The 19,734-nt window shown below is 33.3% G+C and overlaps 1 protein-coding gene across 1 annotated transcript in view; it reads left to right on the forward strand.

The window, feature by feature from the left end:
- CSMD1 (CUB and Sushi multiple domains 1) overlaps positions 1-19,734 on the forward strand; it is a 2,120,031-nt gene that overhangs the window by 285,042 nt on the left and 1,815,255 nt on the right. The window lies entirely within an intron of this gene.

The raw sequence follows: 19,734 nt of genomic DNA on the forward strand, positions 1-19,734 counted from the left end.
TCTTTATATTCTAGTTCCCTCTCTCATAACCAGGTTGCTACAGTAGTTCCTCAGGGTTTCAGGGTACCTTGAAGGGCTTCTGATAGTTTCTTTCCTTTTGTTCTTATTTGCCATCAGTTCAAGCCCATACCAGTTGGGATCTCCTGAATTATTAGAAGTCAATAACTTGTGTCCCAGTTCCATTTAACTATTTAACATTGAGTAGTTTTTTGCAAGAAGATACTTAAATCAAAGATAGAGCAAACAAACAACCCCCAAAGCCCAGTCTCACAGAACTTTTCTCTTTCCTTCAACATACTAGTTTCTGTGGGAGCAGAATCTAAATTTAGCTTAGTTCCTACATAGAATCAGTCTTACCATGTTCGTGTCAAAAGTATTATCTCTATTAAATAAATCCTTACTTCAACTCTTGCTGAGCTCACTTATTCTCCCCAAAGGCCATTTGAGGCACTACTACTTTTCTGGCAGCAAAATCTAGCCTCATCTAATCTTCTGGATTTCTGTGGTTTACTCTCCGGAGATTAGAACTCCTAAAATTGGAGACTCTAATTTCCTTCATCCGAAAGGGAAAAGAAAAAAAAATCCAAAAGACAACAACAGAGACCCATTTGTAAGGTCTACATGGTGTCAGAGCATAACTTGCCTCTTGCTGTATCTCTTCCTAAATGGAAAAAGCATGAGATTTACACCATAATCATAGAGACAAAAGAGACATAGGAGCAAGTTCAAAACTTAGTCTTTTTGAAGATGCCAGGCGTTCTACCGACAAATCCAACATATCCCAATTCCCAAATTAGCCAAGCAGAACCAGTTACAGAATACCTAAACATGTTCCACAGTTTCCCCAAGTGTTTTGGTTACACATCATAATCCTGAAGGCAAGCTTCCAGGTCTCTCCTCCACCTCAGGTGATCTGTATAAGCCTCAGATTAGCATTCTATTTCTAAAGCATTTTAGATTCAAAACCCTTCATAGTTGAGATAGACTTTTCAGAAACTCTGCAATTTAGACTAGAAAATAGATCAAGACGACCTGTAGAAACAACTTCCACATTGGTAAAAGAAGCTAGGAATGAATGTAGATAAAAGTCTTAAAGAATATGCCATAGCAGAATGTGAGCTGCCTGAAGGCAGATACATTCTCTCTTCTTTATTCATATCCCTAGCACAATGCAAAAGGTAGGTACTTTTTTAAAAAAATGTTCAATCATATTTCTGACATACTTTAAGATGTTGCTTTAGTAGACAAAAGAAAAGTGTGCTTTGGTCCCTTCTAGATCATTATTTACAACTCTATAGCAGTACCTCCTTGATTGACTGACACTGTCAATGAAAGACAAGCATCTTGATTAGTGATTTCCATGTTATTGGGTCACCCTTCAAACATCTGATATCTATCTACTACTTATACAAGAACATGAGTGCCAGGGTATTCAAAGAAAACTAGTTTCTATGGTGTGAGAGGTTTCCAAGCTCTTTTACATGACTCATTTAATTTTATTAGTTAGTTTAATATATTTTATTTATGATTCTACCTTCTTTCATACAAGTAAACTCAAATACACCTCCTTTTGGATTATAAGGTCTTTGAAGGTAGGAATAATGTGGAAAGATCATTAGATTTGGAGTTAGAGAACTAATTTTGAATTATGTCATTCCTTCCTCTTGCCTATGTGATCTTGATCCTCACTCTCTCTCCTCTCCTTATCACCATACCATTTTTTTCATCTACAAAATCTTTTCTATTTGAGAATCTTTATCAGTCCTGCAGTTTAGTTTGCTATAGAAGAGCAAGAATTTCTTTAAAAATAGTCTCGGGGAAACCTTCAGAAAGACAAACACCAAATGAATGTTTCATAATTAGTCATTCCACAATGTATGTAGTTAAACTCCCTTGAGGGAAAAACATTGGATCACACCACTCTGTGATTCTTTCTAAAATATACTAACTTTTGGTGAATGTGTGGACCTGGTCAATAAAATAGTTCTGAAAGCCCTACTAGACTAAATGCTTAACTCAAGAATTTCATATATAATTTAATAAAACTGTCAATTAATCTGTGCAAGAAAGAAATATTGACATTGTCATTTCTGTGCTGACAAGATAAAGCCTTAGAGCAAAGTACATTTCAAAAATATTTTTATTCAAATAAAAGCTAATTATCCTCAGGCATAAGCAGATACTATGTTAAAATACTTAATTCGCTATAGAAACCTATTTCATTAAGGCAGAGAGATTTTGAAATGATGTGCTGTGGATTTACAACATTCTTATTCTTTATTCCAAATTGGAGTATGCCTCTCTTTCATTTGAACTAAAGTTACCTTTCAGTGTCCCAACAAATGATAGTGTTTGCCCAATGCCACCAAGGGCCATACTGAAGGTTTACAAACCTTATCAGCTTAGGCTAACCTGGAAAGATTTAGTGTACAGATTAGGTAATGTACTGCATTCCTTTCATTTGATGATCTGGTTAATTCAGTTCAGAGAAGTTTATCACCAGATTAGGTTCAGTGTGAGTTTTTTTTTTTCTATAGCTCTGAAAATTCATGTACTAAGTTTGAGATAAAATTATAGATCTGTTAATTATTATATTAGAGTAGATTTAAGTCTATTTTGAAACAGGATTTTAAGATACTAGGGTATTTAACTTGGCAGATAATATTTCTCACAGAAGTTCCTCCATAATTTATAATCTTAGTGTTCCACATGACTAGCCTAGAAGAATATTCAGTACAGCTTAGAGGTAGTATTTGAACACAGGTTCTTTGTGTTTCAAAGATAGCTTTCTCTCTACTATAGAATACTGCAATATTATAAAGAAGATGAAAACAAAACAATTTGGGAAGGACATATAGTAGCCACTGACAATGTACCACCCATAGGGCTTTAACTAAGTCTTTCCCACATGTAAATGTGCAAATTTTCTTGGAAAAAAAGTATAAGATAAATGAGTTTATCAGACCATTCCCACAAAGAGGACTTGAAAGGAAGTGGGAATCAAAGGAGCAATTAGTATTTGCTAGAAGAAGTGTATGGTTGAAAGGAAAAAAAACAAAAACTATACATCTCTGAGAACGAGAGGAAATTAAAGATACAGTCTACTTTACAGGTTTGTCCAAAATTTGTCCTACTTAGGAAAAAGAGAAGCAATTGAAATAGAAAAGAATGTGATATTTAGATTCTGATGATCTTTCTGTGTTCAAATCATGTTCTGACTATATCTATGTGACCTTGGACATCTATCCACATTTTATTGTTTTTGAGACTTTGAATTGGCTATTTGGCTTTTAGTTTTGACTTCTGTTTCCTCATCTATGAAATGAAATGAAAATTGAAATCCTTAAAATCAGTTTCCTCTCATACAAAATGAGTAAAGTAAATGTTCATCAGAGTTCTCTACCTATCTGTTTGTGTTATCATTATGTAAATACTCATAAAAAATCTCCTATTCCTCCTAGGTTGTCAATTCCATGAAAGGATAGGCCATATATTAATTATATCCCTATCTATCACAGTACACAGCACAGTGCTTTGCATAGACTCTGCAACTAATAAAAGATTGTTAAATTGATGCATAGATGAATTAATAAATCTAGTCCAGAGCAGTCTCTTCATTTAACTCATTTAACCCACGACTGCTACCTGCCTTCCTCAAGATCACACTAATAGTTAATATCATTACGAGTCCAAAAAAACCCAAGAAATATCCCTTGGCTGATGATGGCACGAACTCAAGAAGCATTTTTATAATGGAGATGTTGAGTACCTATTTTAAATTGTCCAAGTGGATAGATCATAGTTTTAGAGATGATATACATTCTAGGGGTCATTCATTCTAGTAATTTCATTTTTTTCAGTTGAGGAAACTGATGTCTAGAGGGTAAACTGATTTGTACAGCCCTCAGACAACACATTCCTAAATGGAGAACAATAAATTTCTGTAATTATTTCATTTTATAAACACAATCAGCCTTTTTTATCATTTATATGTTGATTTTTAAAAATAAAATTATAAAATTCAAATACATGGTTCTTTTTGTTATTTTTAGCATATATTGTTAATTGATTATTAGCACATTCTAAAATGCAAAAGCAGCAGAGTAAGGCAGTAGTAGTAGTAGTAGTAGTAGTAGTAGTAGTAGTAGTAGTAGTAGTAGAGCAGTAATAGTAGTAGGAAGAGGAGGAGTAACTAATATTTATGTAACAGTTGAAGGTTTTCAAAACTTTATGATTATCTCATTTTCACAATATAACAAACCTGGGAATGATATGATACTATCTCTATTTTATACATAAAGAAACGGAGAGAGGCTAAGTGATTTATGTAGTGTTGTATAGTATTTGAGGATAGATCAGAACTTGTCTCCCTGATCCTATGTATACCACTCTATTTTCTATGCAATCTAGCTATCAGTAATTAAATTATGTTATTAGTCTTCAACAATGTTGAATTTTCAGATTTCTTTAGGAAGAGACTAAAATTCTATCTAATTCTCTCCTCCCTGCAAAATAAATATGTAAAGAAATTAATGAATTTATAGTAAATGGATAGTGATGAATTGTAACCAAATTTTATCTAACAGTCAACAGTCACAGACTTAAAAAACGTCACAGAGATTTTTTTCTATTTATAATGGATGCTGGAAAGATGGTGTGAGGATTACTTAGGCATAAAAGCAACAAAATATATGTTTTTAAAAGTAAGAGGAAAATGTTTAATAGAAATATTCTTGTCTCTGAAAACATTTTTTTCAACCCTGAGTCTTGTCTCAATTAGTTGTGAAAGGTCAAGTGGGGCACAGGAACATAAGAGAATAACCTATATTTAGTACTAAAGATATGAATGTACTCCTTAGTAATGATGGAGCTTAATAAGCATTTATCAAGAGAGTTCAATGTATAAGACACTCTGCTAAGTGCTGAAGATATAAAGAAAAAAATATAAGTTACTGTCGTCAAAAGACATAAAAATCTATATAACATGCTTTCATGTAGCATTGCTCTGTTAGAATCCAGTTTTCCAAAGATGTCATTGAGTTTCTAATACATTATGAGCTAAGATGAGGAAATCATATATTATCAAGTTGTTTTATATCAACCTACACAAACATATGGTCCAACCTCCTTATTTTACTGATAAGAAAACTGAGGCATGCCTAAATGACATAGATTACTGGACTTGGAGTCAGGAAATCTTGATTTCAAATCCTACTTCTCATATATACTAGTTGTGTAACAAAAGTCAACGCTCTTAACCAGTCTGAAACTCAGGCTCTTTGTCTGTAAAGTAAAGGGATGGGATGGTATGATCTTGTGTCCCATACCATTCTAAATTTATGATCCTATGATAAAAAACCAAGTCCCTACCATTTTTTGAATTCATTGCCCCAAATAATTTATATTCCCTTTCTCACATCTCTACTATTGTTTTAATCATATATACACATATAATCATTTATTGTAGAAATAATTTCTGATAATTTTTATCTGACATTTCATTATTCATAATCTTTCCCTCTCTCACCCTTCAATCCTCTCCCTGAGGTGATAAATAGTCTGATATAGGCTATACCATAGCATTCATGCAATATACATTTCCATATATCTCATGCCATAAAAGAAGTCACATATTTCACATAAAATAAAAAAAAAACTCATGAAGAAAATAAAATGAAAAATGATATGTTTTATCCACAGATTCCAACAGTTTGCTCTTTTTTTCTGGTAAGTGATTGATTGATATAGTTGCCTAAAAACATTTTAATTTTTGAATTCCTGGAAAATGTCCAAAATGCATCATTAAAGGGATAGTTAGTAAAATTTTAAAAAAGGTTTCTTTAAGAAGATGCCCTCTCATTAGAACTTTTTGACATATATATATATATATATCTTTTTGACAGTGAATTTATATTTATAACTTCATAATTTTACATTATTTAACAAAGCATTTTATAATGTCCCTGATGTGATTATCATGAAAATGATGAAGAAGTTTTGAATCAACAACAATATAGATATTTATATTTAAAACTGGTTGAATAGCTAAACTTAATGAAGAGAAAAGAATGTTTCCATGTTGACTAGGAAGGAAGTCTTTGGGGAGCAACTTTTAGGAATCTATGCTTGGCCCCAAGCTATTTAACTCTGTTACCAATTACATTAATGAACTGTACAATTGATACAAGATTGGGACTGATAAGTATAAGCTAGAACACAACTGGGATCCAAAAAAGTATTAGACACATTAGTATATTGGACTGAATTCAATAAGATGAAAATATAGGGTACATATTAACATAGTTTTAAATATATTCATATATATATATATATGATTGGACTTTGAAAAAAAAGGTTTTTAAGGTTAATTAAATTATTCACACTTACACACACATAGCTACTGAGACTTTGGAAGTGTTAGTTTTATTAATATTTCTACCCATTTCATATCATCTGGATTATTGTATTTATTCCCATGTTCTGTATTTTAGAAAATGAAGAAGGACACTAACAGTCTAGAAAGTACCTAGAGGACCAAACTAAGTTGCCAAAAAGATTGGAGATATAATTGTACAATCATCAGATTAAAAATGTTTAATTTCAAGGATAAGATATCATAGTTGTCACTAAATATTTGATAGACTTTCACATGGAAAAGAGATAGGAATTGTTCTGGTTGGCTCATGATAACACTTCTAGAAAAAATAGTTAGAAATTGTAATGGATCTGCATTAGACTTGTTATAAGAACAATAACAATAATCACTAATGATGGAAAAAAAGGAAAGAGGGAGGAAGGGAGGGAGAGAGATGGAGAGAGAGAGAGAGAGAGAGAGAGAGAGAGAGAGAGAGAGAGAGAGAGAGGGGGAGAGGGCAAGCTATGATTTTCTCCTACTAGAGTTTTTTAAATGAAAGTTTGGACAAGCATTTAAGGGTATATGCTATGATATGAGATGATTTATCCAACATGCTGGAGTCAGCTTGAAATAGATTTTGAGAGCTGAATGTGAAATTTCCATTGTGAGCATTTTTACCTCAAGAAATTGGTAAACATTATAAATCAGAATTTGACATTATATTGATTGTCTAGACTTTAGAAAATGATGCAACCATGTTAATGATGTAGATTAATCTTAAAACTGTCACATGCTTTTTTCTTAAACAATTATTAGCCCATGCATGTAAACTTAAAAGAAAGGCAAGTATTCAAGAGATAAGAGTGGAAAAAATTAGACTCTTGCTCTTGTACTTTTCACACAATAATTTATATTGTGCCAAGGTTTGAGAACAAAAAGTCAACCTAGTCAACCACTATGTTGTTATATTTTTTAACTTTATTAAGAAAATCACATTTCCTCTGAAAATTGTTGGGAATTTTGATGAAAGTAGTATCCTCTGTTTTGAAGATATTCATCCATTCATGGAAGAAGTAGAATAGGATAGAGCCGGATAAGGTAGCAATGAAACTTTAACTCTGAGATACTACTACTAGAGACATACTTTAAGGAAGAGGGAAAAATTACCATATACAAAAATGTCACTGGCCTTGTGATTTCCTTGGTATATAGAAGTCATGGGAGAGGAAATTCTGAATATTTTCTGCAACTTATTGCCTTAGAGTTGCCTTGAGTCCTGAAAGTTCAAAGAGATTAGATAGGCTCATAACATGACTATAGGTTGATTCCCCAATTGATGGACATCCCTTCATTTTCCAATTCTTTGTCACCACAAGAAGAGCTGCTAAAAATATTTTTGAACAAGTATGTCCTTTTTCCCATCTTTAGGAACATTGTTCTAATAGTGGGTCAAAGTAGTATGTGCTTAATGAATGTTTATTCCATCCATCCAAGTGATGCAGAATAAAATGAACAGAATCAGGAGAACAATATGATTATAGTGCTACAAAGGAACATGATGCTAAAAGAGAACAGAACTCTGTTTAGTGTAGTGAGTATTATGACTTCATTAGATTATTAAGAAGTCAAGCCTTCCTCCTTTGAGTCCAAAGGTGAAAAATTATAAGGTAATATTTCATATCCAATCCCACTATCTATAAGAAACTGATATATCACCTGCACATCTGTCCTCTATCAACTTTTCATATCTTAACCAAAAATAGCCTTTTTCTGGATATGATCTCCAGCGACCCTTCCAAGGTTTTCTTCCTACCTCACTATTAGCTCCATTTGATGTATTCAGTTCTTGAACAATGCTCTGTGACCAAAATATTTTGATTGAGGATTAGATGTGAACTGAAATAACTCATTTCCTACACCTGGCCCAATGCCATGATTCAAATCTAGTCCAAAAACCCAATAAAAGCAGTGCTTTCTCCCATTATGTTACCATTTCCCTGCTGCAAACTGCATGTTCCACCCTCTTTCCCCTATCCTTTGGGAACAGTGATTCACCCAATATTCCTGGGAAAATTATTAAATTCCTTTGATCTATGACTATTCACGAAATATGACTCAGAGAAAGCTGCATACTGACGGCTAATATGGTATAGTGAGGGATGCTAAACCCAACAAAACCATCTAAAAAACACAAAAATAGAAAATAAAATACTGCAAAGCAAAGGAAAGCAAGAATTGTGCATCTCACTGCCCCATTAGGGAGAATAACCCAAGGATTGCAGCATCTAGGAGAGCACTTGCTCTCTTGCAAAGCACGCAGTAGGGAGGGGCTTGCAGAACACCCACCAATCCAGAATGCTTCCATGTGGATAGAGGCAATGAGGTAGCTTTTAATAGAGAAGCCCAAGACCAGTCCTACAGAGCCTGAGGTAAAGAAAACTCCGAACCGGGAGGAATGCTATGTGAAACCTGAGAAAACAGGACTGGCTGAGGGGGTAGCAGCTCAACATCAGCCTAACTACTTCCATGTGGCCTGAGTTAACAAAAAAGCAGAGCAGGGAATAGCCCTAGAAGTTGTCCAGCTGCCTGAGATAATTAAGTGGCAGAGTTGGGAAAAACCTAATGTAGGAGACAACAGGGAATCCAAAAGCAGAGGGAGCACAATACAGGTAGATAAAAAAATTGCTGTATGTCTTTTTATCCATCCCTTAGAAGTACACACCAAGGGATTCAAAGATAGCCAGCCCTATCCCAAGAATCAGAGCAGATTATACCTTTTTTTAACCCTTATCTTCTGTCTTAGAATCAATACTATGTATTGGTTCCAAGGCAGAAGAATGGTAAGGGTAGGCAATGGGTGTTAAGTGACTTGCCCAGGGTCACCCAGCTAGAAAGTGTCTGAGGCCAGATTTGAACCTAGAACCTCCAGTCTCTAGGGCTGGCTCTCAATCCACTGAGCCACCAAGCTGTTCCCAAGGTTACACTTTGAAACAGTGCTTTCTCCACTATGGGAGAAGAGCAGTACCTCAACAGGTAGACAAACTAATTAGGGAGAAAGTAATAACTAGAAAATGAGCTAAAAATAAAGAAAAAAAAACCTTAACCTTGGAAAGTTATTTTTAATGACAGGGAAGATTAAAATATAAAGTCAGAAAGGGACAACTATGACAAAAAAAGAGAAAGATATGAAGCCTCAGTCAAAAGGGAAAAAGGATACCAGGCTTCAAAATATCTTTTGGAAGAATTTGAAAAAAGTTAAAAATCAAGTGAAATGGTCAAATAGAAAAGGAAACATAAAAGATCAAGAAAGAAAATAATTCCTAAAAAAATTAGGATTTAGCAACTGGAAGCTAATGACACTGTAAAAGCATTAGGGGAAATTAAAACAAAATCAAAAGAATAAAAAAGAATGTAGAAGAAAATCTGAAGTGTCTCACTGGAAAAACAACAAGTATGTAAAATAGACCCAGGAGAGACATTGTAGTAATTATCAGAATACCTGAAAGCTATGGTGAAAAAAAATAGCCTGGATACCATATTATGAGGGATCACTCAGGAAAATACCCTATTATCTTTGAACAAGAAGAGAAAATAAAAATGGAAAGAATCTACCAATTGCCCTGTGGAAGAGACCCTAACATAAAATATCCTATGATTCTTAAAGTAAAATTAAGAAAACAAAAACAACCAAATAAAAAGCTCTCAGAGCAAAGAAAAAGTACTTTAAGCAAGCTTACTACATATACATAATGAACTCCACTTAATTAATTTACTGTTCTTTGAATTTCTAGACATTAGATTCATAAACCAGTAGCAATTCAGAAATAGTTCATTTTTCACCCATAACAATCATTCCAATGTGTCTACTACTTGATAAAGCTTTATAATTCCTTCTCACAATAGTCTAGACCAGTGATGGGTAAACTACAGCCTGCAGGCCAGATGCGGCCCCCTGAAGTGTTCTATCCCACCAGGTGACATTATTCCTAATCTGACGAATACAATGAGTAGGATACAATCCAATGAAACTTTGAAAGAGTTGCCTTAGAAACAGACTGACAAATGAGCATTTCCTTTCCCTTGGCCCCCTCTTTAAAAAGTTTGTCCATCACTGGTCTAGAACATCAACAAGCATACATACAGTTGGAAGAAATGTTAAAGAACATTTACCTCTATCCTCTCATTTTACATGTTAAAAATGGAGGTTCAGGAGTTGAACTGATTCATCCCAAATCAGACAACATTCTTTATAGCCAACATTATCTAATGCTTTATTACATATGTGAGGAAAAATAATTTAAATTAATATTTATTTGAGAGAGCACACAGCATAAAGTTCTCATAGATGAAGTCAGATCTTATTTAAAATCTAAACGTGGAGAAGCAGCATAGTGGGAAAAAAGATTGAAAAGAGATTTTTGAAATGTAAAATGCCACTAGTGAATTGTGAATGTAAAAACCAATTTATGGAGGTGAATCTCTGCGCAGAAAAACGGATTGATCTTATGAGGAACCTAAGGAAGGACAAGGGTAATCTAGGACTGAGTCTTTATGATCACACTGATGTGCTAGAAAGCAATGTTAATATTTTAATATAATTTATAAAATATTGCTATTACTATTGTCATAACAAAATCATGCCAGGAAGATGTTATAATATGCTTGGGGGGAAATCTGCTTAGATGCCTATTTCAAGTAGCATATCACAGATTCTGGGTGAGTGTAAAACAGTATTCCCAAAATAACTCCTTTCATTAATGGGAGAGAATTAATCACTTAAATAATTCTTGGAGAAGTTGTTTAGGATATATTTTGATAGAGATAATTCTTTTCTAAAGAGCAATTTTATCAGAGTAGCTTTTTTTAAGGAAAGTGAAATATCTCAGGAACAAATTTTTGTTCTGAGAAAATAGGGATTCTCAGGTATATTAATATACCATAATATGGTGTAATTCATTTAATAGTTTTGGAGGAAATAAACTACATGATAACTATGATATCGACAATGATACATATGAATGTATTCACAGTCCTTTCATTATGAGGGCCTCAAAGGAGAAGGAATTACAATCTATAAATGAAACTGCTTCACAGAAACATAACTTTTTTTGTTTTAATTTCTAAGTGGCAAGAAATCTCATGGATTTGAATAATAGCTTTGCTAATATTTCAGTCTAAATAATGTAAGGAAATTTTGTAGTAAATGAATATTTTAGCATATGTATCCACAGGAGAAGAAAGTATCAAAGATAATGTGCTAGTCTTGGAAAGCAAAATACAAAAAAAAAAGAGTATAGTACAGAGGGAAAGAACTCTGCCTTTGTAGTATTGAGAATCCAAGTTCTTTTCTTGACTGTGTCACTTACTATGTTAGTTGTTCAATCCCAAACATCATTTAAAGTTTCTTATCTCAAGTTTCTCTTGTAGGAAATGAGGGACTCTTCTTTATCCAATGCCCTCTTGAAGTCTTCTCCATTTCTAAATCTATGAAATGTAACTGATTCACTTTGGAAGATGTGTTATAAGAGAATAAGAATTAACTACATCTATGTCGATATTATGTCTTAATAATGTAATGTGATTACCTTTGCTGCCTTTGGCTGAAGACTAGATATGTTATATATCACTCCTCCCTTGGGGTTCTTTAGAAACTTTAAGGGGGGAGGAACTAAATCTAATCTGCCCCATTGCCTCCCATTGGAGAACATAGATTTGTAAATTTTATTGGTCCTCTGAACCCCAATTCAATTTAACCACTTAATAGAGTAACCTCATAAAAGAATAGTAAGCTGAAAGCTATAATAAAACCTATATAAATCCCCTTCCCCATACACATGGGGCATAATCATCCTTATACCACTCAAAGGGGATTAGATTAATAGTTTAGCTCATTTCCTATACAGAATAATCCTACCAAGGGCCAAGTCCCAAAACTCCTTTTGGGTTTTATTCTAATACTACAGTTTCTCAAGACTTTACTGTTAAAGTAACGGTTAAAGTAAAGTACTGTGCTCTCAATAATATTTGGACTGTTTTTTGCTGCCAAAGATACTATGGCTTGAGCTTCTATGTTCCAGGACTCTACCTAGAACTGTTCTTAGAACTAAAAAAAGGGCAATGTCACAGGTTTTTAAGCAGGGGGTGGGATTTGTGAAGAGATAGGCTTTTCCCCAAACTCCATTCATTATGTTGTGTCTAAATTTCACAAAGGCAGGAACATTATTCCCCCTAGATACCACCAGGAAGATAGGCAGACTGTCTCAGCTTGATAGTTTTAAAAATGTAGTGTTTCCTGGTTATTCAGCCAGAGTTTACTCCCAGAAGCAAGTCTCTGGTATCTCCCACCTGGTTGCCTCCATTCCAGGTCATCTGAGCATTCATTACATCCTTAATACAATAATGTCAAATGCTAGAATAAATCTAAAAATCAGTGAATTTTTTTCAGAAACCTTTTTTCCCCCTCACACAAGGTATTTTCCAATTTCTTGACGGCTCAAGGTATTCCCTGAGTTGTGCTTCTTTGGATCAAATCCTTTATTTTGGAAACATTTTTTTAACCGGGCTCCACCAGACTTACCGGTGTTATATTGGATCAAGATAAAGTACACTTCACTTTTGTCTTCCAAGTTGGATGTTGTACTAGTAAACGTTCATCTTTTTTAACCTAAAATAGACAAAACTGGATAATGGACTGGTACTTGAATTTTATTCTAAAAGGAAAATAAAAGCACTAAAAATACATAAAGCAGTGAAACTCAGGTGATTGTTGAGGATTGGATGGATTTGTTAGATATAATATTTTTATGATTCCAGAACTGTGAAGATGCCATTTTCATTTTTTGATGCTCATGTTTTCAGAAAACTCATAAAGAAAAAGTGGCAGGAGGAAATAGCTGTCTCTTTTTCTGTTTAGTTTTTTTGGAGAGAAAGGCAAAGATAGAGTTATAAAAAGAATTAAAAAGCTGAGTATTCACTTTTTCCATAAGGTAGTAAGCAAATTGAAAGATTATTCTTAATGCTGCTACTTATATGCTAATAAGTTAAATTTGGTTGTGGATAATAGAACTGGCAGTCTCATCTAACTCCTAATGTGAAAATTCTGTATATTTGAAGTATACATTTTGGAAGTTAAAAAAAAAGAAAGTTAATTTTAGTCCCATATGACTTAAAAGTATTACAAGGTATTTAATTTCCAAAGTCTGTTTTTCTTTCCACGAATCTTTATATGTTAATAATCATGTTTGCTACTTCTCATGAGTTACACAAATTCATTTTTTATCTTAGTCCTTTCTGAGGTAGTCTTTCCAATTTTAAAAAAATACACCTCTTATAAAAGTTATTTTATATAACTTCTCCATCTTATAGTCTCTCCTTTCTTCAACTTATCCCACAAATTGGTATCTGTGCACATTATATGTGTGTGTATGTGCATATTCTCATCCCATCCATCCTCTACCCCTTGTATAAAATTGTGGTTAAAGACAAACTTTGCCTTTATATTCCCTATATCTAATGGTGGACACATAGTAAGTGATTAATAAATGCTTGTGAATTTAACTGAATTAAATGCCCCCATATTGTCTAAACATATTTTTGATCACATTTATGCATCAAAATTTAAAAAGCATATTATATGCTTGTAATAATATGTACATTATGATACATATGGAAGAGCTAACTAGAAGGATGAGATATAATACTTTCCATATATTAAATGGAGAAATCTTGCAATTTACTGAGTAGGTGAGTGACCTGATCAGATTTGTACTTTAGGAAAACATTTTAGCAGCTGTATGGAGGTTGGCTTTCATAGGGAGAGATAAGGCAGGAGAACTGATTAGGAGTCTGTTTCAGTGTTCCAGGTAAAAGGTGGTGAGATCCTGATATCAAGTGGTGCCTGCATGAGTGGGACAGATATGAGAGATAATTTTACTGACAGAAATATCAAGATTTGATAGCTGATCAGGAATTTTGATTACGAATCAAGTGTTGTCAATAATGCCAAGATTCTGAACCTAGTTTCATTCTGTAGAATGGAGGAAGTTTGAGTAGATTGCAAGAGAAATAATGTAATGATACAGCTTGTCAGTATAATACAAAAGAGTGCTATGCTGAAGTCAACGAAAACTTGAATTTTAATCATGCTTCAAAGTCTTAGGAACTATGGGATGCGGGCAGTCACTTAAAACTTATTTGCCTTTATTTTTTCATCTCTATAATGGAAATAATAAAAATATTAAAATCATAGACATTGAGAGTTTCAAAAAGAAAAACACATGTAAAGTGATTTTCAGACCTTAAAACATTATATACTTGCAAACAATTGCTATTTATACTAATGAGTTTTAGGTTACTGGTCAGAGCAAAATGAGGAAATGTTAGTGATCATGGATAATAATATATTGCTGGAGTTAAGTCTCTCTTTTGGCTACAATGCTGAAGAGGAAAGGCAGTATGCAATGCATCTTCATATTATCTGGTTAATCACATATATATTGTGTTCAAGCTGATAACTTAGCAAATAACACAGAACTATCAAGTAGTCAGAAAACTCTTTAATCAGAAAAAAGGGATTGTTTCATTATTCTGGCCACCACACAGTCATGGGCTAAATACCACCCAGAACCAAAGACTCTGGGTCTCTGGGAACCATATCCTTGGAAGAAAGCACTGCTCGGTGCCAACTTCTCTTTGGGAGAAGACCCAGGTCAATGCTCACTCTAAAGAGATACTGAAATACTGAAAAAAGAGATACTGTCTCTTTATACCTTTTGGGAAGCCTACCAAGACTAACACTAATCAGGTGTGTAAACCTCCTAACATTCAGCAGCTATGGTATTAGGGAACAGTCAGCTGTAACAAATTAAATCCAAAAGGTCAAACTGGGCTTCCTGAGAATAAACTTTAACCCAATAGAGAAGTCTCAAAAGCAAACAAAAGTACGTAACATTTCATTATATACAAAACAGAGGTTATCTGGCATTGGCTATTTCTCAAAAGGGCTGAGGTAAACTGAGGCATCCAGATTTCATGGTGACAAAGCCATGACTCACTTCATGTTAAGCTACAGTGCCCTGCTTTGGAGACTGTTCATATTTTGGAGACATATTCACGAATTGCTGTGTATAGGGAATATCAACATGGAGGTTCCTTAAATTGAGCTTCCCTGATTAAGGGCTTATTAAGTAAGCATTTTTATTTTGAAAGAGGAGGATAAAGGCTTAATCCAAAGGAATTAATTTTTAATTAGGGGAAATTTTCTTATAACCCCATGTGACACAATGTAGGTGATCCACCTTATAGACTAGAACTCAAGTAATCTAAACTAAACCCTTGCTTTTACTCTGATTATGCCAATTCTCAATAGGAATCTGTACTTCCTGGATTATTTTGAATTTACCATATTCTTAAAAGAAATGTTATAATGTATCACTATCTATCCCTTTATTTTCACAAATCTTCAGCATGAAATATATATTTCCATATTTGAGAGATTGAGCTGTGAAATATATTATGACTTATAAGGATAACTGTGGCTAAAGGGATCAGAATATAATTCATTTTACCCTGATTATAGTGAGGGCCTGCTTTGACTAATAGTCTTGGCTGCTGCTTCTAGATCCTGCTGGCTGTCAATAGCTTGGTATATTTATCTCATGAGAAACACAATGTTTTGGCTCAAATTCAGTCACCCTATTGGTCTGTCTGCTGCTATGATTGCTTCTGAGCAGTCAGTGACTGTTTCTAGTGCTTCAGGTTGTGTTTCTTGGAACATTTGGAGTGTGGCTTTTGTCCTTACTTCTTGGACTCATTCTTCAATAACTGGCTTGGCATTGGAAGCTTGTTCTTTTTCTGCACAAGAGCTACCAAATGACATGTTAATAACAGCATAGCTTGATTGCTGATCAATTAAGTGAATCTCTTTTATTTGTCCTTTAATTTGATGTGATGATCTAAGTTTAGTCCTTAGTAGGTCAGAGTTCAGATTCTGTTGCCATCCTTTAGTTCTGCAAACTAGGTCAAGAGACACCCCCTTCTGGAAATCATTTTAGTTGCTTGGCTTTCAAAAGAGATTTTTCACTTAATCGTCCCCAAATTCCTTTCTCAGGCTAAATATTATTAACCTCTTTGAACAGAGGTATTCTGGAAAGAACTTGTTAAAAATTAATTAACTCTGATAGACATGAGATAGAGATAAAAATTGAAACCAAGTGAATATTTTCATCTTTTTAGAGCTTTAAATCTTTCTTGATTTCCTTATTTTAGTAGTCCATGTGAATTTAGGATACAGCAGAATCTTCCTGTAAGTTGAATTTGACATAAGCATAATGCACATCATAGATGATGTAGAAGAAAAAGAACACCACATTTTTAATCCAAGATTCAAACGAAGTTCCTTATTTGTAAAGTAGTTTCTTTTGTGGAACCAAGAATTAGATTCTGAAAGTTTTGAAAAACAAAAACATACCAGAAATGTATTAACAGATTTAAAACTGGCTTTGACAAGAGTTTATGAAAGGACAAACATTAATACACAAACACATGCACACACAATGAACAATGATTCTTTAAGACAAATTCATTTGTTCCTCTTTGTTTTCCTGGGGCTATATTCCCAGAGAATTTTAGGTTAAAATTTAGGTTTTTTTCTTTTTTAACACTTCTAAGATAAATAACAATCAGTAGTACCTCTTTCTCTCTCAACTTCCCTTTTCTTATCTATAAAAATGGGGATAAAATTCTTATAGATTTTTATGACTATTATTTAAGACATAATATTCAGAAAGCATTTTATAAACACTAAAATCATTGATCATCATTGGTTTTATAATTAGATAATCTTCCAATGTAAACATGACCAAGTTTGTAGCAGAGATTTTAAATCTCAGACTTGATTCAAAATGTTTTCTGAATCCATGGATTCAGAATGGTGACAAAGATCCACTTGACTTCTTCAAGAACCCTTCATTCCAAACTAAGTTAATTTAATTTTTTTGTTACCATTCCTTAAGTTACTAAACTGGAAGATATTGAGTGTTTCTAAATGGGGAGCTTCCCAAACTTATGAAATTCCTCTTTTATAAAAAAAGTCCCAAAAAATAGCTAACTTTAAAAAATGGTTTGGAAAATTTTAACTTATTTGGCTAGAATTTGGCTAGAAATGGGAAAAAAATAGATTCATGAATAAAATTATCTTGTATCTAAATATTTGCTATTGACCTTGATTTAATTCTGACAATTATAATTACATATTTTATCATTATTATTTCAGTAAGCAGAGTCATGATATTTAGCCACAATTCTGATGTTTTTTCATAGAGTCAATGTGATTTGGGGTTTTAAATGTGATCCTAACAGCAGATTGAATCTACTTTCTGTGAATAAATTCAGTTGAATATATGGAATTTTGTTAGCAGTTGGATGGTCACATAATGACAGATTATTTGACTGTGGGATTTCATAAAATAAAACAATATATTTCTTATTCAATACATTTTAGATTACTCTTTTTAATTTAATAATAACTAAATTTATAATTGACCAGATTCATTGTTCTATCAAGCAAATACTATTATTTCATTTCTTAAGTCAGGATATTATGCCAACTAAAACTACAGGTACAATCCCTTGTCCCTTTTAGGAAAAATAAGTAATGTTTTAAACAAAGGAAATTTTGAGATTATATAGATGAAAGAGAAAATAGTTTTAAAATTGGAACCTCTTAAGTATAATTCCTAATTTCTCTAATAAAAATTGCAGCATGTACTTCCCTTTTCAGTGCTCCAAATTTATTTATTTGAAATGATTTGAACTGGATAATCTCAGATTCCTTCCAGTCCTAACATCCTACAATTCTGTCTCTACCATTTGATAGATAAGCAATCAAACATCAGAGAAAGATCAGATGGTAATATAAGAGAGTATAATATCTTTTGTAAAGTTTTTTTAATATCTGTATAGTGCTGTGGCTCAAAAATACCACTAATTGGAGGCCACAAGGACTGATGACCTTCAAGAAATCCTTTCATTTACCTGTCTTCAGAGTTTGCACAAGATTCATTGGTCTAGGTTTGCTTGTATCAAGAATTTTGTTTCTAATACTTCAATTGAACCCCTATGTCACAATCATGGGATCAATTCTATTTTTTATTCAAGTTTTCCCGAGTCCTCCCTTGGGAAGAAAGATGAGAGTGTGGTTGTTGGAAGTAGATAGATGGATGAGTCAAAAAGAGAGAAAAATGTACCCATAACACAAACATGAATAAGTTATTGGTAGGCAATTTTAACTGTACAGATTAAGAGAATTCTAATTAAAAAAGAATCGTGGAATAATTTACATCAGTTGAGATTCACAAACCTCTTGTTAAATTTATGATAGTTTATTAACCATTTTGTATTTTACCTCCACTGAAAACCATTATTTTAGCATGAAGTGGGCCCTTTTCTTTCTGGTGGTTTTTAAAAATATATATTCATGATTGCTTCTCTGACAATCTACTTCTATCCCTGCTGCTGTCACTTTTTCTGTTATTGCCACAATTATTCTGGTAATTGATACTCATCTTTTTAGGGGATTTGGGAATATATCAGCTGCCATTTGAGTACTCAAAAAGACCTACACCCATGGAAACTATACAAAAGTGTGCCTTAATCTCAGACAGACCTAAAAGGGCAAGCATACCTTAGCTGGCCTAGTGAGGGAAGTCATGGCACTCTACCATTTCTCCAAATCTTACACCATTAGACCAAGAAAAGAAGAGACCTCTGAGGCAGGTATTTTTCTTTTGATATATCAACAGAACTCCAATTCAGCAACCCATTAAGTGAATATTAAATATAAAGGGACCTTCTATCAAGTATCATCATGGCTTGCGATGCTATCTTCAAAATTAATTTTCGGTAAAACTCTTCTCTTGAGGATCTGTGGTCTCTTAGGACATTTGCCTGCATTAATTATTTCTGTGCAGAGTAGAATTTTATTTGCTCTATGTAAAATGTAGTACCTATAATCTCTAACTATTTTCTAGATGATACATTTAGCTAAAATGCTTCCTTTCCAAATAAGAAGAATTAAGCAATTCCAATGTAGGAATTCCCCTTTATCAAAGGTTCACTTGTATCTGTCAGTGGCACTGATGGTGCCTATGAAGAGAAGGGCACAATTAACACCTAAGTTGTCAATCTCAAATATTTATTAATTTCTTTCAGAAAGTCTCATGTTATAAACTATGGACAAATTAATCTAGATTTGCCTTTACTATTTAGAAGTATAGTGATGTTTTAATTCAACACATGAAGTAATGTTTTAATTGTTTATGATAGAATTTTCTAATTATATCTAAAATATGATACAGTTTTCTAAATGTACTTCTTTCACA

This window comes from Gracilinanus agilis, chromosome 2, assembly GCF_016433145.1.
Source record: "Gracilinanus agilis isolate LMUSP501 chromosome 2, AgileGrace, whole genome shotgun sequence".
NCBI classification, from domain to species: domain Eukaryota; kingdom Metazoa; phylum Chordata; class Mammalia; order Didelphimorphia; family Didelphidae; genus Gracilinanus; species Gracilinanus agilis.